This window comes from Emydura macquarii, unplaced genomic scaffold (genome assembly GCF_026122565.2).
Source record: "Emydura macquarii macquarii isolate MOO-44397 ecotype Brisbane River unplaced genomic scaffold, CSIRO-AGI_Emac_v2 contig_1947, whole genome shotgun sequence".
Lineage (NCBI taxonomy): Eukaryota > Metazoa > Chordata > Testudines > Chelidae > Emydura > Emydura macquarii.
Window position 1 is genome coordinate 996858 of NW_027132084.1, and position 14795 is coordinate 1011652.

Here is a 14795-nt window from a genome sequence, read left to right on the forward strand (position 1 = left end):
CAGTATCTTAGAAGAGTTCTACAGAATAGTACTTGTTTACTCACCAGTATGTAAACATAAAAATGGGTCCCTCAATTTATTTTTAAAATCAGCCAGATTTTCAGCAGCTCCCAGGGTGTTAATTTTCTGCAGTCAAAAATACCCAACTAATGCCATTATAATTAAAGAGCTAGGGAAATATGTTTAATGCCTTAATAAACCATTTACCAGCATATCTAAAATGTGTGCCAAGCATTTAGCTGGTTCCACAACACACCTTATAAGCAACTCATTCCTTCTCTCATAAGGTATCTATAAAACTTCAGGCTGTTTTCAAATAGGCCTAAGATCATACACAGCTACACCTGCTACATCACTGCCGTGGATTAATTGTTCCTTAGTCCTGGCAGATAAGTCTGTTTCTTTACATGCTGTCTGTGCAGAACTCTGATTCCAAGAACAAATTGTTCCTCAGACTTATTCACCGTTCAACCCTGACCCCTGCTCTGTTTGCTTCCCACCATCTTCCAGAAGATTCAGAAAACAAAACAAAGAAGTGAGGGGGTAGCATTAAATTCTGTATCTGCAGCCAGCTGTATTCAGTTCAGCGTGTCAGCCACCGATAGTTAACCTTTGATTAACCATGATGTTTGGCCACTTGCTGCCAAAAGGAAAAGTTTGAAAGAGGCAAGTAGGTCCATAGAAAGAAACTCTAACTAGAATCAACTGGATTATTGGTAAATACTCATTTTTTGTTAATCTCTGTCATAAGGCATTCTAAAGTGCCTCCATGCCCAGCACACTTCTGTTAATTCAGTTCTCTCCTCACCCAACCTGGCCAATGCCTGGTTCCTACTGTTACCCTTTTGTGCGGGACAAGGGGGCTCTGCAGTCCTCTTGCTTTTGACTGTTAACTCTTCCCTTTATTCAGCCTCCTGTGAGGTCAGAAGTCACATTCCTCCTCCTTGGGAGCTTTGTACAGTGCTTGTCCCAAAACAAACAGACTTATGCCACCAGTTTCAAGTATCTTAAACAAAACATTTGGCATGGGGATAAAAATAAAGAGGAAACCCACAAACAAAAATTAAGCAAAATGAAAACACAGCTAGACCAGCCTGAACTTAGTCACCATCTGTTGCCGAAGCTAGGTTGAAAACCTTACATTGTAGAATAATGCTCTGTGTTTTAACCTCTCTCTCTCTCTCTCTCTCTCTCTCTGGGAGTCTGTTATATGATCTACCAAGCTCTGTCCTGAATGAGAGTCTCTCTTCCTCATGACTGTCCACCTGTATAATCAGAGATTCCCTTGTTTATAATTCTTTGAAGGCTTTATCAGCTTAAGGTGTTTTTTAAAAAAATCATTAGAATGCTAGACTTTACCTCAGCCGTCATTTCTGATGTCAACCTGACTTCTTGGGTAGTTGGAGGGACAGGTGGGGTAGAATATTCCTTTGAGGGAAAAATGGAGGAAATTCATATTGTGGTGACATGTAAGAGATGGTGGGTTTTGGACCATAACCACCACCTGACAGCTCTCTGGAACCAGCAACCCGCAGGGGAAGAGGATTAACAGATTTTCTGGCCCACCAGAGGCTCTGCCCATGAAGCTCCTCGTTGGAGCAGACATCCGGCTCCACCAATTGGTCTGGATGCATTACTTAAGCCTGAGGGAGGCACAGCAAATTGTCTGAGCAACTGAGTGAATGACTGATCTGCTGCAATGGACCCTGCTTTGACTGTTGATACTGCTATATGGTTCTGACTCCAGCTTGACCTTGACACTATTCCCTGACTTTGGTTTGACCTTTGGCACTGCTGTCTGACTTTGGCATGACCCCTGGCACTGTTCCCTGGTTCCTGACTCTGGCTCAACTGTGGGCATGGCTGCTTGATTCTGACTCCATTCTCAACCCTTGGTGTGGCTCCTGATACTGATTCCAGCTCAACATTTGGTGTGACTCTGGCCCTGACATTTGGCACAATCCTGGCTCTGTTTCCTTGGTTACATCATGACTAGTTGGTCTGATTTTTTTTTTGAGATTATGCTAATTTGACTAGCTTTCTGTTACATTAACTCTCTAAAAATATATTTTAACTAATGTATAGATACCTACATTTATTTCCAAGGACACTTGTTTGTCTTTTTGTAGAGATAAATAAATAAATTCTAATTGTATTGTAAAAATACAATGTATTAGACTAAATGTAAAGTCCTACAGTCCAAGTTCTCCTACTTTCTGTGCTGCATGTAGTGCATTTCAAAGAGCTGTTATCCGTTTGAAACATCAGTTGAACTTGGAAAAAGGAATTGTGGAATGCACTAGCCTTCTGCATTAAAGTTAAGAAATCTAAATAGTTACATCAGATACCTAACCTTTGGAGAAGACAAGGTATCCCATTAGTTAGTCTAAGAAACCAGCCTTATTTAGGAGCCTCTCTTTATTTTTTTTTAGGCTAATATGGTAAAATGTTGCATAAAACCAAAATTGAACTGATGGTAACTTGGATTTGGATTCAGGAGTGGATAGGATGCTAATGGAAATAATGTTGTCTAGGGATAATATGGTCCCACTCCCTGGCATGAGAATGTGTAATGAGATTTTACACTTGTATATTTGTATGATCTTGGAGGATATTTCTCTACTTTTCATGGTTGCTTGTTTCCAAACATTTAAAATGTTTAGATTGTTAAATGTAACATTCCTTGATGTACATAAGTTTCAAGTGAATGCTAATGAGTAATTTCACTGTAAAGGCAACTGAGAGACCCTCTCCCGGCCCAGTGTTTCTTGTTTAACTTGTAGCAGGCAATGCTCTTACATTGGGAAACTTGATCTACTGCCTAAACTGGGCCAGCCTGCAAAATGGTCCAATAATGTTCTCAGGTTCAGTTTTGTTGCTGAAACAGGGATTATTCAGCAGCAAGAGCCAGAACAAAAACCATTACAAGAACAAAACCGGCTAAGATCTCTGAAACCAGGGTTTATTCAGGCTAATATGCACTAGAATGACATTATGGTAGCTATTTGAATCACTGGAATGCATACTTGATTGTATGCAAATTTCAGTCCAGCAGGGTCAGCCACCCTGCACATGGTAGTTAACATTGTCATACTGGCTAATAGACTAAACTATGTGGAGTTAGTGAGCACAAGTAAGAAAAAGAACATTAGTTTTAAAAGGAAGAATAGGTAGGTCAATTATTAGCAAGCCCTAATGCTCTCCTATGAATTTTGGAAGGCAACAGCAACTCCATCTCTACCTGTAGGTTACCCCAGAGTTTGGCAACTTCAGATCTGCTGTAATCAGGAAGCATGAGACGGAAATTCTGTCTGCTCTGCATTTTTTTTCATCCCTTGATCTGAAAAAGGGATAAAGTGTGTTATTGCTGCTAATAGTTAATCAAGCTGAAAGCAAAATTGGCCTGTAGGAACTAATTATGCAATTATAACATTAAGGAAATTAGAGATGGAAACGGCCTATTAAGCTATTTAGTCCATCATTCTGCACAGTAGATTCTCCACTGCAATGTCCAGTCTGGTTTAAACATCTCAGGTTTGGCGGTTTCCAACACTTAGCTTGGGAGATTATTTTAGTCTCCTAGATCTGACTACTGGGAAGCTTTTCCTGACTTTCAATCTGAGTTTTCCTTTGCTTAATTTCATCCCACTACATTTAATTATTTCTCTTAAACCACTTTAAAGCTTCTTCAAATGCATGTAATACAGATCTCCTCCTATTATAGGGAGAGTTTCTGCATTTTAGACAGCCTCTTTTCCATTCATAGTCCAGATATTTTGCTTTCTGGGTCACCTCTTTAAGTACCATGAGTATAATATTTATATGTATATAAACAGCAAAACTTACAAACCTAGGAGCTGAGTGTCAAACTCCTAAACCCATATTCAGGCATCTAAATAGAAATGATTTGATTATTAGTGGTTGTGTACAGCCCTAGCTCCCACTGAAGACACATTCTGAAGCCTATAGGACAGTTATAATTTAATGCATTCTGGATTATTCTATTTGAAAGCTTTACTACACATGTAATAAACAATTAGCCTGATTCTCATTTGCATTAAGGCAGCTTTGGTGGTGCAATGCTGCCTTAAAGTAAGTATAAAATGCCACAGATGTGTAGTGTGGTGGATCTGCTAAGCAGGGGACTACAAGTCCCCTCCCCACTACACATCCCCTTCCTCCTGCCCAGGTAAGGGGAAACATCCTGTTTGAGACTGGGAGCAGCAGCCACATGAGTCATGACTAGCCACTAGTCAGGAGCTGCAAAGAAACAGAATGCAGAAGCTGCATGGCAAGCAAGGTGCTGAATAGAAGCTGGAAACAAAGATTTCTCCCAAGAACTTTATGCAGAGCTGCATGTGGAATAGGCTGTGGTTACCATACATTACAGGTGGATTCAGGTCTGTGGGATTTATGGGGGAGCAGCAGTGGCTGGGCAAGGAGCCACAGAGACACTGAGCCTGGCTTGATTATCAGGTTCAACAGGTAGCAATCCATGTCTAGTTGACCGCTGGTCACAAGTGGAGTGCCCCAGGGGTTGGTGTTGGGGCTGACATTGTTCAACATCTTCATTAATGATCTGAGGATGGGATAAATTGCACCCTCCACAAGTTTGCAGATGACACTAAACTGAGGGGAGTGGTAGATATGCTGGAGGGTAGAGATCATATACAGAGTGACCTAGACAAATTGGAGGATTGGGCCAAAAGAAATCTGAGATTTCAACAAGGACAAATGCAGAGTCCTGCACTTAGTGCCTGGGATTTTTCCATCCTGTCCCAGAGTGGGGATCAACTGGCTAGGCAGCAGTTTTGCACAAAAGGCCTCGGGTTACAGTGGACAAGAAGCTGGATATGAGTCAGTAAGTATGCCCTTATTGCCAAGAAGGCTAACGGCGTATTGGGCTGCATTCATAGAAGCACTGCCAGCAGATCAAGGGAAGTGATTATTTCCCTCTATTCAGCATTGGTGAGGTCATATTTGGAATATTGTGTCCAGTTTTGGGCCACCCACTACAGAAAAGATGGGAACAAATTGGATAGAGTCCAAAGGAGGGATACGAAAATGGTTAAGGGCCTGAATCACATGACTTATGAGGAGAGGCTGAGGGAACTAGGCTTGTTTAGTCTGCAGAGAGGATAATGAGGAGGGATTTGATAGCAGCTATTAACTACCTGAAAGGGGGTTCCAGAGAGGATGGAGCTAGGCTGTTCTCAGTGGTGGTAGGACTAGGAGCAATGGTCTCAAGTTGCAGTGGAGGTGGTCAAGGTTGGTTACTAGAGAATCTTTTCACTAGGGTGATCATGAAACACTGGAATGGGTTACCTAAGGAGGTGGTGGAATCTCCATCCTTAGATTTTTAAAATGCGGCTTGACAAAGCTCTGGCTTGGATGATTCAGTTGGGGTTGGTGCTGCTTTGAGCAGGGGGTTGGACTAGATGACCTCCTGAGATCCTTTCCAATCCTAATCTTCTATGATCCCATCACCCATTCCCAGGTCCTGGCAAACAGAGGCTAGGGACACTTCAGAGCATGGCTTTGTATCCCTGCCCATCCTGGCTAATAGCCATTGATGGACCTATCCTCCATGAACTTATCTAGTTCTTTTTTTAACCCTGTTACAGTCTTGGCCTTTACAATATCCTCTGGCAAAGAGTTCCACAAACTGACTGTGCATTGTGTGAAGAAATACTTCCTTTAGTTCATTATAGTATGTCAGGATCAGACCCAAAATATGAAATCAATAGAACAAAACAAGGAGGCAAAGTGGGGTGGCAATGAGTGATGGATTATATGGCAGTGGGGGGAACTGGCTGGATCATTTAACTGTATATTTTCAGGGTTTTAACATTTGAGGTTTTTATATATTGCAGAAGTTTTGTAAAGCAAGTGTCTATTTATTAGCTGGACTTCCCTGAAACATGCTTTCAGTCTTAACTGTTTCTGAATAATTTTGTTTGGGAATTGTTTAAAAATGTTTTATTTAAGCATCCCAAAATCCTTAAACTCAAATTATTTTTGCTGCTCCTGAACTTCTTGTTTCTCTTTCTACGTTCACACTGGTTTGCTATTGCAAGATAGCCCATCCCAAGTGCTGGGTGGCTGGTGTAAATTTACATTTAGGAAACTAAGATGAAACACTTGTTTTCAGCAAAAATAAACACAAGAAAGAATTACATAGACTTTGCAAATACATGGAAGCACAATAAGAAGTGTGTGGTCTTGGTGTCCATGGCCTCTTAAATATGATGGAACTACTTTTGTTTTAATGTGAACAACATATGAGTTTCAAAGAATTTTCACCAAAGATTGAATGATCTAAACTGCAGGTTTGAAATGTCTTGGCTGTCTCAAACCAAATGTTCCAATCCTAGTAGGATCTGCTCAGCCTTTTAACCTTTGGAGATATGGAAGGTGTTATTCCATGCGCTTCATTGCATCTGATTGTTTTCAGATGAAACCTTTAAGTTCAGAATTTTGTCTGCTCTGTCTGGTGGTGGTGTGTATTTATAGTTTGCAAATCACTTGAGGATGAAAAGTATTCTGTAAATAAAACATTTTTATTCATTGTGAATTAACTGGGCCACTCCTTTACAATATTACCAAGAGACATCTAGAGAAAAGCATATCTATTTAGTATGGCAGTGCCTAACAGCCAAATAAGAATGGGGCCCCATCGGGCTAGTTGCTATACAAACATAATCTTAATAGACTAGACAACCGACAAGGGGGGAAGGGAAGTATAAATTAGAACATGAAGTGCTCTGTTTGACTTTTCTTCACCTCACTGGGTTTCTTCAAGCACAAAGGATCTCCATATTTATTTCCCCTTCCCTCAGGCATGTTGTCACGGCAAGCTGTCCTGTGATGAAGGACAGAATAGTCCCTCTAGAGCTCATCAGTACACCAGCTGATTTCTCATTACACCAGCTAGAGGTGTTCGATAAGGAGAAATGTGGGGTGTTCTCCACTATTCCAGGGCCAGGGATGCTGACTGTCCTGCCCGCTGACGAACAGCTAGATTCCAATACCTTCCCTTATTTTGCTCAAAAGGTGAAATCAACAGCTTAATGTACTATATATGTAACAGCTTAATGGACTACATGTGGGAAGATAGTCCTTCCAACAGCCTGGCTAGGGAACAGAGTTCAGGATAACAGGCCAGATGCACTTTGTATGTAAAAGGATGCAACCTGAGTGAAATCACTGGAAATACTGGTGGTGAATTAGACCCAGTATATCTGAAATGAAGACAGTCAAAGCCAAAACAAAACATTTATTCCAATAGGACAGCACTACGTTTTGTGTGCTGTGAAGGAGACCGTTTTATATTGTTAAATTAATTGAATTAAAACGTCTATGTCCAAGAATAACTCTACCTTGTTTAAGTGAATGATTCAAATGGATCAGGGTCTGCCCTATGCTTTTTTGCTAAAAGGGCTCCGTGAGGTTACAAATTCAGTTCCTTATTTGAAGGCTGTTTAAAAAATAAAATAAAATAAAATAAAACAGATCCCTAATAACTTCTGATATCTACCTACTGTGCCTAATTTCCAGAACTCTTGCTATCATTACAAAAGCACACCTGGATTATTAGTAGTCGCAAACCTTAACAGGTTTGTTTCAGATACTTTGCCAAATTGTTCAGACTGCCTCTGTGCACAATAAGGGGCTGGAAATCATATGGAAACAGATTTTCTTCTGAGGTTTCCACTACTTCCTGCCTCTTCTTGGCACAGAGATACACAAGCACAACCTTTTCCCCTTATGGCTTTTGGTACTTTTGCTTCCGGTCTTCTCTGGAACTCCTATTTAGAGGTGTGTTTATAACCACCCCTAAAGAGAGAACCCAAAAGAGCAAATTACTTTTCAAAGCGCAAACTAATTTTGGTTAGAATTTTTAATCCCTTTTTATTTTACTCTAACCATTTCACCTGTCTCTGTTGCCCTTTCATCTGTTTCATAGAAGTGCTGTAATTGTTTGGCTTTGCTGACTTATAGTTACTGTGTACTTAAAAAGGTGGGAGTAGCCTCTTGAATTGGACCCAAGTCTGTCTTTGCTAATCAAGGTCTGTGGAGAGATTCTTCCTGTTTGTGTCCAGATGCAATTCAAGGGGTGGGTAATTGTGCTGTGTTCTGAAGATTGAGTGACCAGTAGGGGGCATAGAACAGAGGTAAGAATTGGTATAAATGAGAAATAGTCAGTTTTGCATTCACCCGAACCATGGCGTCCTGGGTTTCTGTGCTCTCTGCAGTGTCAGAGTGAGACTAGTAAAGTTCTAACAGGTCACAGAACACCCCAAGGAAAAGGAAAACAGACAAGCCAGCCTCCAGCTTGGCTGGAACAGCTGCACAAAAAGCTGCACAAAACTAGCTGAGAAGAGGTCTGAAAACAGAGCCCTGAGAGACCTGCTATGGTGACCTCAGGCTGCAACAAGGTAGGAGAGTAAAACACTGCTATGGCTACACTAGAGATCTTACAGTGGTGACGCTGCAGCTGTGCAGCTGCCCTGCTGTAAGCTCTCTAGTATAGCTGCTCTAAGCCGACGGGAGAGAGCTCTCCCACCAACATAGTGCCGTCCACACCAGCACTTAGTTCCATGTAAGTTATGTCGCTCGGGGTGACTTAGTCACTCCCCTGAGCAACAAGTTATATCAAGGTAAGTGGTAACATAGACATAGTTCAGCGGCTAAGGGCTTGTCTATGCGGGGACACTGAGGAGTGTTTTGAATTTACCAATGGTGTGGATTACTTGAACTGCATTAAATCACTGCATGGATGCTCTCATGCAGAATTAAAGGGTCTTAATTCAGTTTTGCTTAATTCACTTCCAAAGTGAATTAAAGTGCAAGTGATTATCCAGGTGAAGGAGCCTTAGTCAGTGAAGTATGTTGATTCATCACCATAGCGACACACCTGGGAAAATGCCTACCTCATCTTACAAAGAAATCACAGCCATTACAAGCTTTCTTGAGCCCCCAAAATTCCTGGTATTGGGGAATAAACAGAGTGAGGCATTCAGAGAACTAAAGCAAGACCTGAGCACTGCACCAGTTTTGGCCCTATATAAACCAAATAAAACTATCACAGTTTCTGCTGATACCTCATCCTAGGTGATGGGGCAGTTTTCCTTCAGAAACAATCACCTTCACTGGGTCACCCAGTGGCATGTGAGCAACACCTGTCTGCTCACATAAAACCATCGGCATGTCCTCCAGATCCTCTCCATGCAGGGAGATCCATCTAGAGACAGATGCCATCCTGCATTCCTGGAGGATTACATGAGTCTTGAGAACTCAAGAAAGTCAGAGGGTTAGTAGCTGAATGTAATAAAAAGACAGGGTAAATCCCTGACACCCAGCTGAAGGTTCAGGTAGTCTACTCTGTCCTTCACAGGGCTGTTTATTCTTGTTTTGTGTTGATATTTTATTCCTGTTACATGTTTTTAAAGTTTGACTAAAGGCTTTGTCCCCCCAAGGGTATAAAGCAAGCAGGTGAGAGACAGTGTTAACAGGAAATCAAGTCTTGCATTCACCCCAGCCATGGTGAGCTGGGTTTCTGTAATCTCTACAGGAATGACCTCTTGCTTTCTTTGAGCAGGCCCTGGGGGAGGGTGCTCCCTGCCCACCCCTCACTCCAGACCTTCCAGAACATGTCATTGGGCCCCTGCCCTGGAAGTGTCCCTAGCCGCATCCCAACACGCCAGCTACATGACATCCAGCCGGTTTGCCTCCGAACTGCACCCAGAAACATCTGTAAGCACTTGTGCTTCATACCATCAACTTCCTCACCCTTGCGTCGTGCCCTGACACCAAGTGGTGGGACCTGTTGCCACCTGCAGAGGGCAAGGAACTGTGGTGGCCCAGTCTGTACTTTACTCTGGTTCCACAGCTCACCGGAGATATTAGTTGTGGCTCCTTCATGGGCACAAACCTGGCATGGTTCACAAACTCTCCTGACACCCGTCCCCTTTGTGGTGAGAAGGAGACCCTGGCGCATGTGTGGAATGTGTCACGCTGCAGCTCCTCTTCTGGCTCCTCCAGAACCTGTTACTGAGGTTCTGGCTGCATTTTCCCCACGCCTTCTAATTTTTATACACCCCATCCATGGCTCCACAAAGTTGTGGGATCTCCTTGTCAACCTCCTCCTGGCAGGAGCCAAGATGACCATCCTTCATACCAGGAGGAGGAAGCTGGAACAGGGGGTTACTCTGAATGGGGGAGCCTATTTCTGAGTCCCTCATCTGCTCAGGCCTCTGGGCAGTGTGCACCAACTCCTTAGATGCTTTTGAGAAATGGTGGATGCTGCCTGAGAATTTTTGCTCAGTGTCCCCCTCTGAGTCCCTCATTTTTAACCTTTGACCTCACTCCTGTGCCTGTTTTCTCCTTCCTTGTCCCTTATACTCACTAAGTGGCCTGAGCTTAGTGGTTCCTCCCCACTTGGTTGAGGGGGCAGGCCTAGACCTGCCTGTCCCAGTCCTGCAAATAGTACACTTAATAAACTTTAAAACCCAGAATGGATGGGGACCTGGTTATCTGGAACAACTCTTGATTTATAGCCTGCTGTGACAATTGGAGAATGCTCTACTCTTCTGCCAGAGCTTGACTTTGGGGAGTTTTAGGCATGACATGAGAATTTATTTTATATAGCGCTTGGTTAAGAACATAAGACCGGCCATACTGGGTCAGACCAATGGTCCATCTATCCCAGTATCCTGTCTTCCAACATTGGCCAATGCCCAAGTGCTTCAAAGGGAATGAATAGAACAGGTAATCATCAAGTGATTCATCCCGTCAGCCATTCCGAGCCTCTGGCAAACAGCAATCACTCCCTATCTTGGCTAATAGGTTCATGGAGGATAGGTCCTTCAATGGCTATCTAGTTCTTTTTTGAACTTCGTTATAGTCTTGGCCTTCACAACATCCTCTGGCAAGGAGTTCTGCAGGTTGACTACGCGTTGTGTGAAGAAATATTTCCTTTTGTTTGTTTTACACCTGCTGCCTATCAGTTTCGTTTGGTGACCCCCTAGTTCTTGTGTTTATGAGAAGGAGTAAATAACACTTTACATTTTATAGACCTCTATCAAATCTCCCCTTCGTCTCTTTTCCAAGCTGAAAAGTCCCAGTCCTATCAATCTCTTCTCAAATGGAAGTTTTTCCATATCCCTAATCATTTTAGTTGTCCTTTTCTATATCTTTTCCAATTCCAATATATCTTTTTTGAGATGGGGTGACCGGATTTGCTCACAGTATTCAAGATGTGGGCATACCATGGATTTATAAAGAAGCAATATGATATTTTCTGACTATCTGTCCCTTTCCTAATGATTCTCGACAGTCTGCTACCTTTTTTTGACTGCCGCTGCACAGCGAGTGGATGTTTTCAGAGAACTCTCCATAGTGACTCCAACATCTCTTAAATGTTGTTGGGGGTGTAATTCTAACCCCATCCTGGCCCCTTTGGCCTTTTTACCAAGCATAGTGTGGTATAAAAGGGCTCTAATGGCTCCAAATCTGGTTGAGGGAGAATTCCCCTCATGCAGGAAATGTGGAAGACATCTGCAGGCTACCTTCCAAGGCTCCCATGCAAGCACTTTGGAGATTCTGAACAACATTGCATCCATAAGTCAGCTCAGACAGGGTGCTGTGACATAGGTCTCCCAGGCTTTCTAAATAATTTTTGGCACCTCTTTCTTTGGCCTTCAGAGCTGCCTAACATCTGCAGGGAGAAGATGTGGTTTAAAGCCACGATAGGCATCCCTTGGCTGTAGATTCCACACTATGCCTGGTAGAAGTGCATTATGGAATCTCACTATTACTCAACCAAAGGTATTTAAATGTATGGAATCCTTGGTGCTAGCATTGGGCATGGCTCATTTAATCTGTTTGAATTTTTTATTTAATACACCTAGAAGCCTTAGTGGTGATAAATAAATAGCAAATATCTTCTCAGAGCAGAAGTCACTTTTTACTCTGGTGCAATGAACTTACACTAGGGGTTGAAACTGGTGTAAACAAATAACCCAGTGTAAAGATGCTGTCTGATTCAGAATCCGTGAGGTTCCGTGTACTTAAAGAGAAAATCAAAAGCAATAAACATCCTGTTCTCTGTAGGCCCAAACAAAGACAAAAGGGCTTTTCTGCATCTGAGTTAGAGTAAATGATGTAAGACATGCTTCAACCAAATTCCATAGAGCACTGGTTCTCAACCAGGGGTATGTGTATTCTTGGGGATACGCAAAAGTCTACTGGGGGTACATCAATTCATCCAAATATTTACCTAGTTTTACAATAGGCTACATAAATAGCACTAACAGTCAGTACAAACTAAAATTTCATACAGATAATGACCTGTTCATACTCCTCCGTATACTATACATGGAAATATAAGTACAATATTTATATTCCAATTGATTTATTTTATAACTACATGGTAAAAATGAGGAAGTAAGCAAGCACTTTTTAAGTGAGGTGAAACTTGGGGTACGTGAGACAAATCAGACTCCGTAAAGGGGTACGATAATCTGGAAAGGTTGAGTCACTGCCATCAAGGAAGGAAAAACCTACTGTTCTCTCAGATTCAGTACTCTCCTCTTCTTGCGATGCCTTTTCTGAGTCTATATACTTTGCTCCTCAGATGTCTGCTGGCAGTGAGACTCATCATCATCAGCGTTGCTAAAGAAACAAGTACTTATCAACCTAGCCTGGTTTGCAGTGGACATGGATAATTGGCTGTTAGAGAGATCATAACCTTAACCAGACCAAAGCTTATGGGAGGGTTTCTTCTATCCCATTTAGGCAGAGGACCCTGAATTATGGTAAGTAAAATGGCTGAATTCTAACTTCATGACTTGACATTCTGGGACTGTTAAGAATTTGTGTCTAGGAGTCTAAGTAATAAGCAAGAGGAATTGGAAATTCTCACTGATGAGAAGAAACATGTTATAATTGGCATTACTGAAAGTTGCTGGGGATGATTTACATAACAGGGATATTAAAATCACTGGATACAATCTGTTTATGAAGGATTGATTGGGTAAAATAGATGGGGGTAGAGGGTAGCACTCTGCATTAAAGACACCATTACCTGTTTTAGTTATTGATAACTCAGAACAGCAGGCTCTAGCATGTATATGGATTCAGGTGTTAGCTAACAAAGTTCAGGAGGGGATGGTGTGGGGGTCTGTGTTAGACCACAAAATCAAACCAGGGAACAGGACAAGCTGTTCCTTAAGCATCTATTTGAAATTTGTGGAAAGAAAATTTGTGTTCTACTGGAGGACTTCAATCTAAAAGACAGGGTGGAAGCCTCATGCAGCCAGGAGTAAAACCTCGGAGTTTTAAAAAATTACAGATAACTTTTTAACACAAGATATTCCAGCCAACATGAAGTTACTCTATTTATTTTAAAGCTCTTTTTGGTGAGTAAAGATGAATTCATCATTGATTGAGCAAAAAAATGTAGACAGAAAAGCATGAGTGGAAATTGAGAGATGTTTAACAAGTGTTTACTAGGTGACCAAAAATGTCTCGATTCTGAAAGAGGACCACTTTGGTTATAAGTCCATGCTGGTTAAGATGGGAAATCAAAGCAGAAATTTAGAAATAAATATTAATATAGAACAAATGGAAAAAAAAGATGAGAAATATGTTATAAATTAGAAGTACTTAAGTGTCAAATTGATAAGGGAAGTGAAAGACAAGGGAAAAAATCCACAGCTGGCAGGGCCAAGGACAAGAAGGAGGAGTTTTTAAAATATATCAAGAAGCAAAGTAATTAACAGTACTGCAGGTCTATTACTAGATGGAGATGGTAAAATTCATCATGATGCAGAAAAGACAGAAGTGCTTTAATAAATATTTCTGTTCTGTATTTGGAAAGAAGCAAATAAAAGCACTTATCATATGAGGATGATGAACTACTTTCCAATACATTCGTAACTATGGAGGTTATTCAACAGCATCTACTAAGGCCAGCCATTTAAAAATCATCAGGCCTGGATAACTTGCACTCAAGAGTCCTAAAACAGTTGACTGAGGAGATCTCTGGTCCATTGATGTTAATTTTCATTAAATCTTGGAATACTGGGGAAATTCCAGAAGATTGGAAGTGTGCTAGAGTCAAGTTAACAATCAGAAAGGGTAAGGGGATGACCTGGGTTTGTCAGGCTAATCAGTTTACAGCAATCCCAGACAGAATAATGGGGAAGCTGATATGGGATACAATCAGTAAAGAATTAAAGATCAGGAATAATGCCAGTCAACGTAGCTTTATGGGAAACAGGTCTTTTAAAAGGACTTAATGTTTTGCTGAGATTATAAGTCTTGTAGATAAAAGAAACTGTACAGATGTAATACATAGATCTGTGTGAGATGTTTGACTTAGTGGTGCAAGACAGTCTGATTAAAAAATTAGCACTATACAATATCAATAAAGCATACTAACTGGATTCTGAACTGGCTGACTAATCTCAAAAAATAGTTGTCAATGGAGAATCACCATCAAATGGAGGTTGGTACTATGCCTGACAATAGTCAATATTTTGACCAAAGATCTGGAAGTAAATATCAGCGAAGTTTTTATAACATTTGTGGATGACACAGATTGGTAGAATGATACATAATGATGACATACCAAATTCTCCAGGCTGCAGTGTAAGCTGGACCCATTCAAACAATGCATTTTAATACAGCCAAATGCAAGGTCATACATCTAGGAACACGGCATGCAGGCTGAACTGACAGAATGGGGGATTGTACCCAGGAAACCAGTGATTCTGAAGAGAATTTATGGA

General features: G+C 41.5%; 1 long non-coding RNA gene across 2 annotated transcripts in view; it reads left to right on the forward strand.

Moving 5' to 3' along the window:
• LOC137159854 (uncharacterized) overlaps positions 1–14795 on the forward strand; it is a 41785-nt gene that overhangs the window by 9518 nt on the left and 17472 nt on the right. For both annotated transcript variants that reach the window (XR_010921744.1, XR_010921745.1), the window contains exon 2: positions 12638–12818. This is a non-coding gene — a long non-coding RNA (uncharacterized lncRNA). The remainder of the gene's footprint in view (positions 1–12637; positions 12819–14795) is intronic.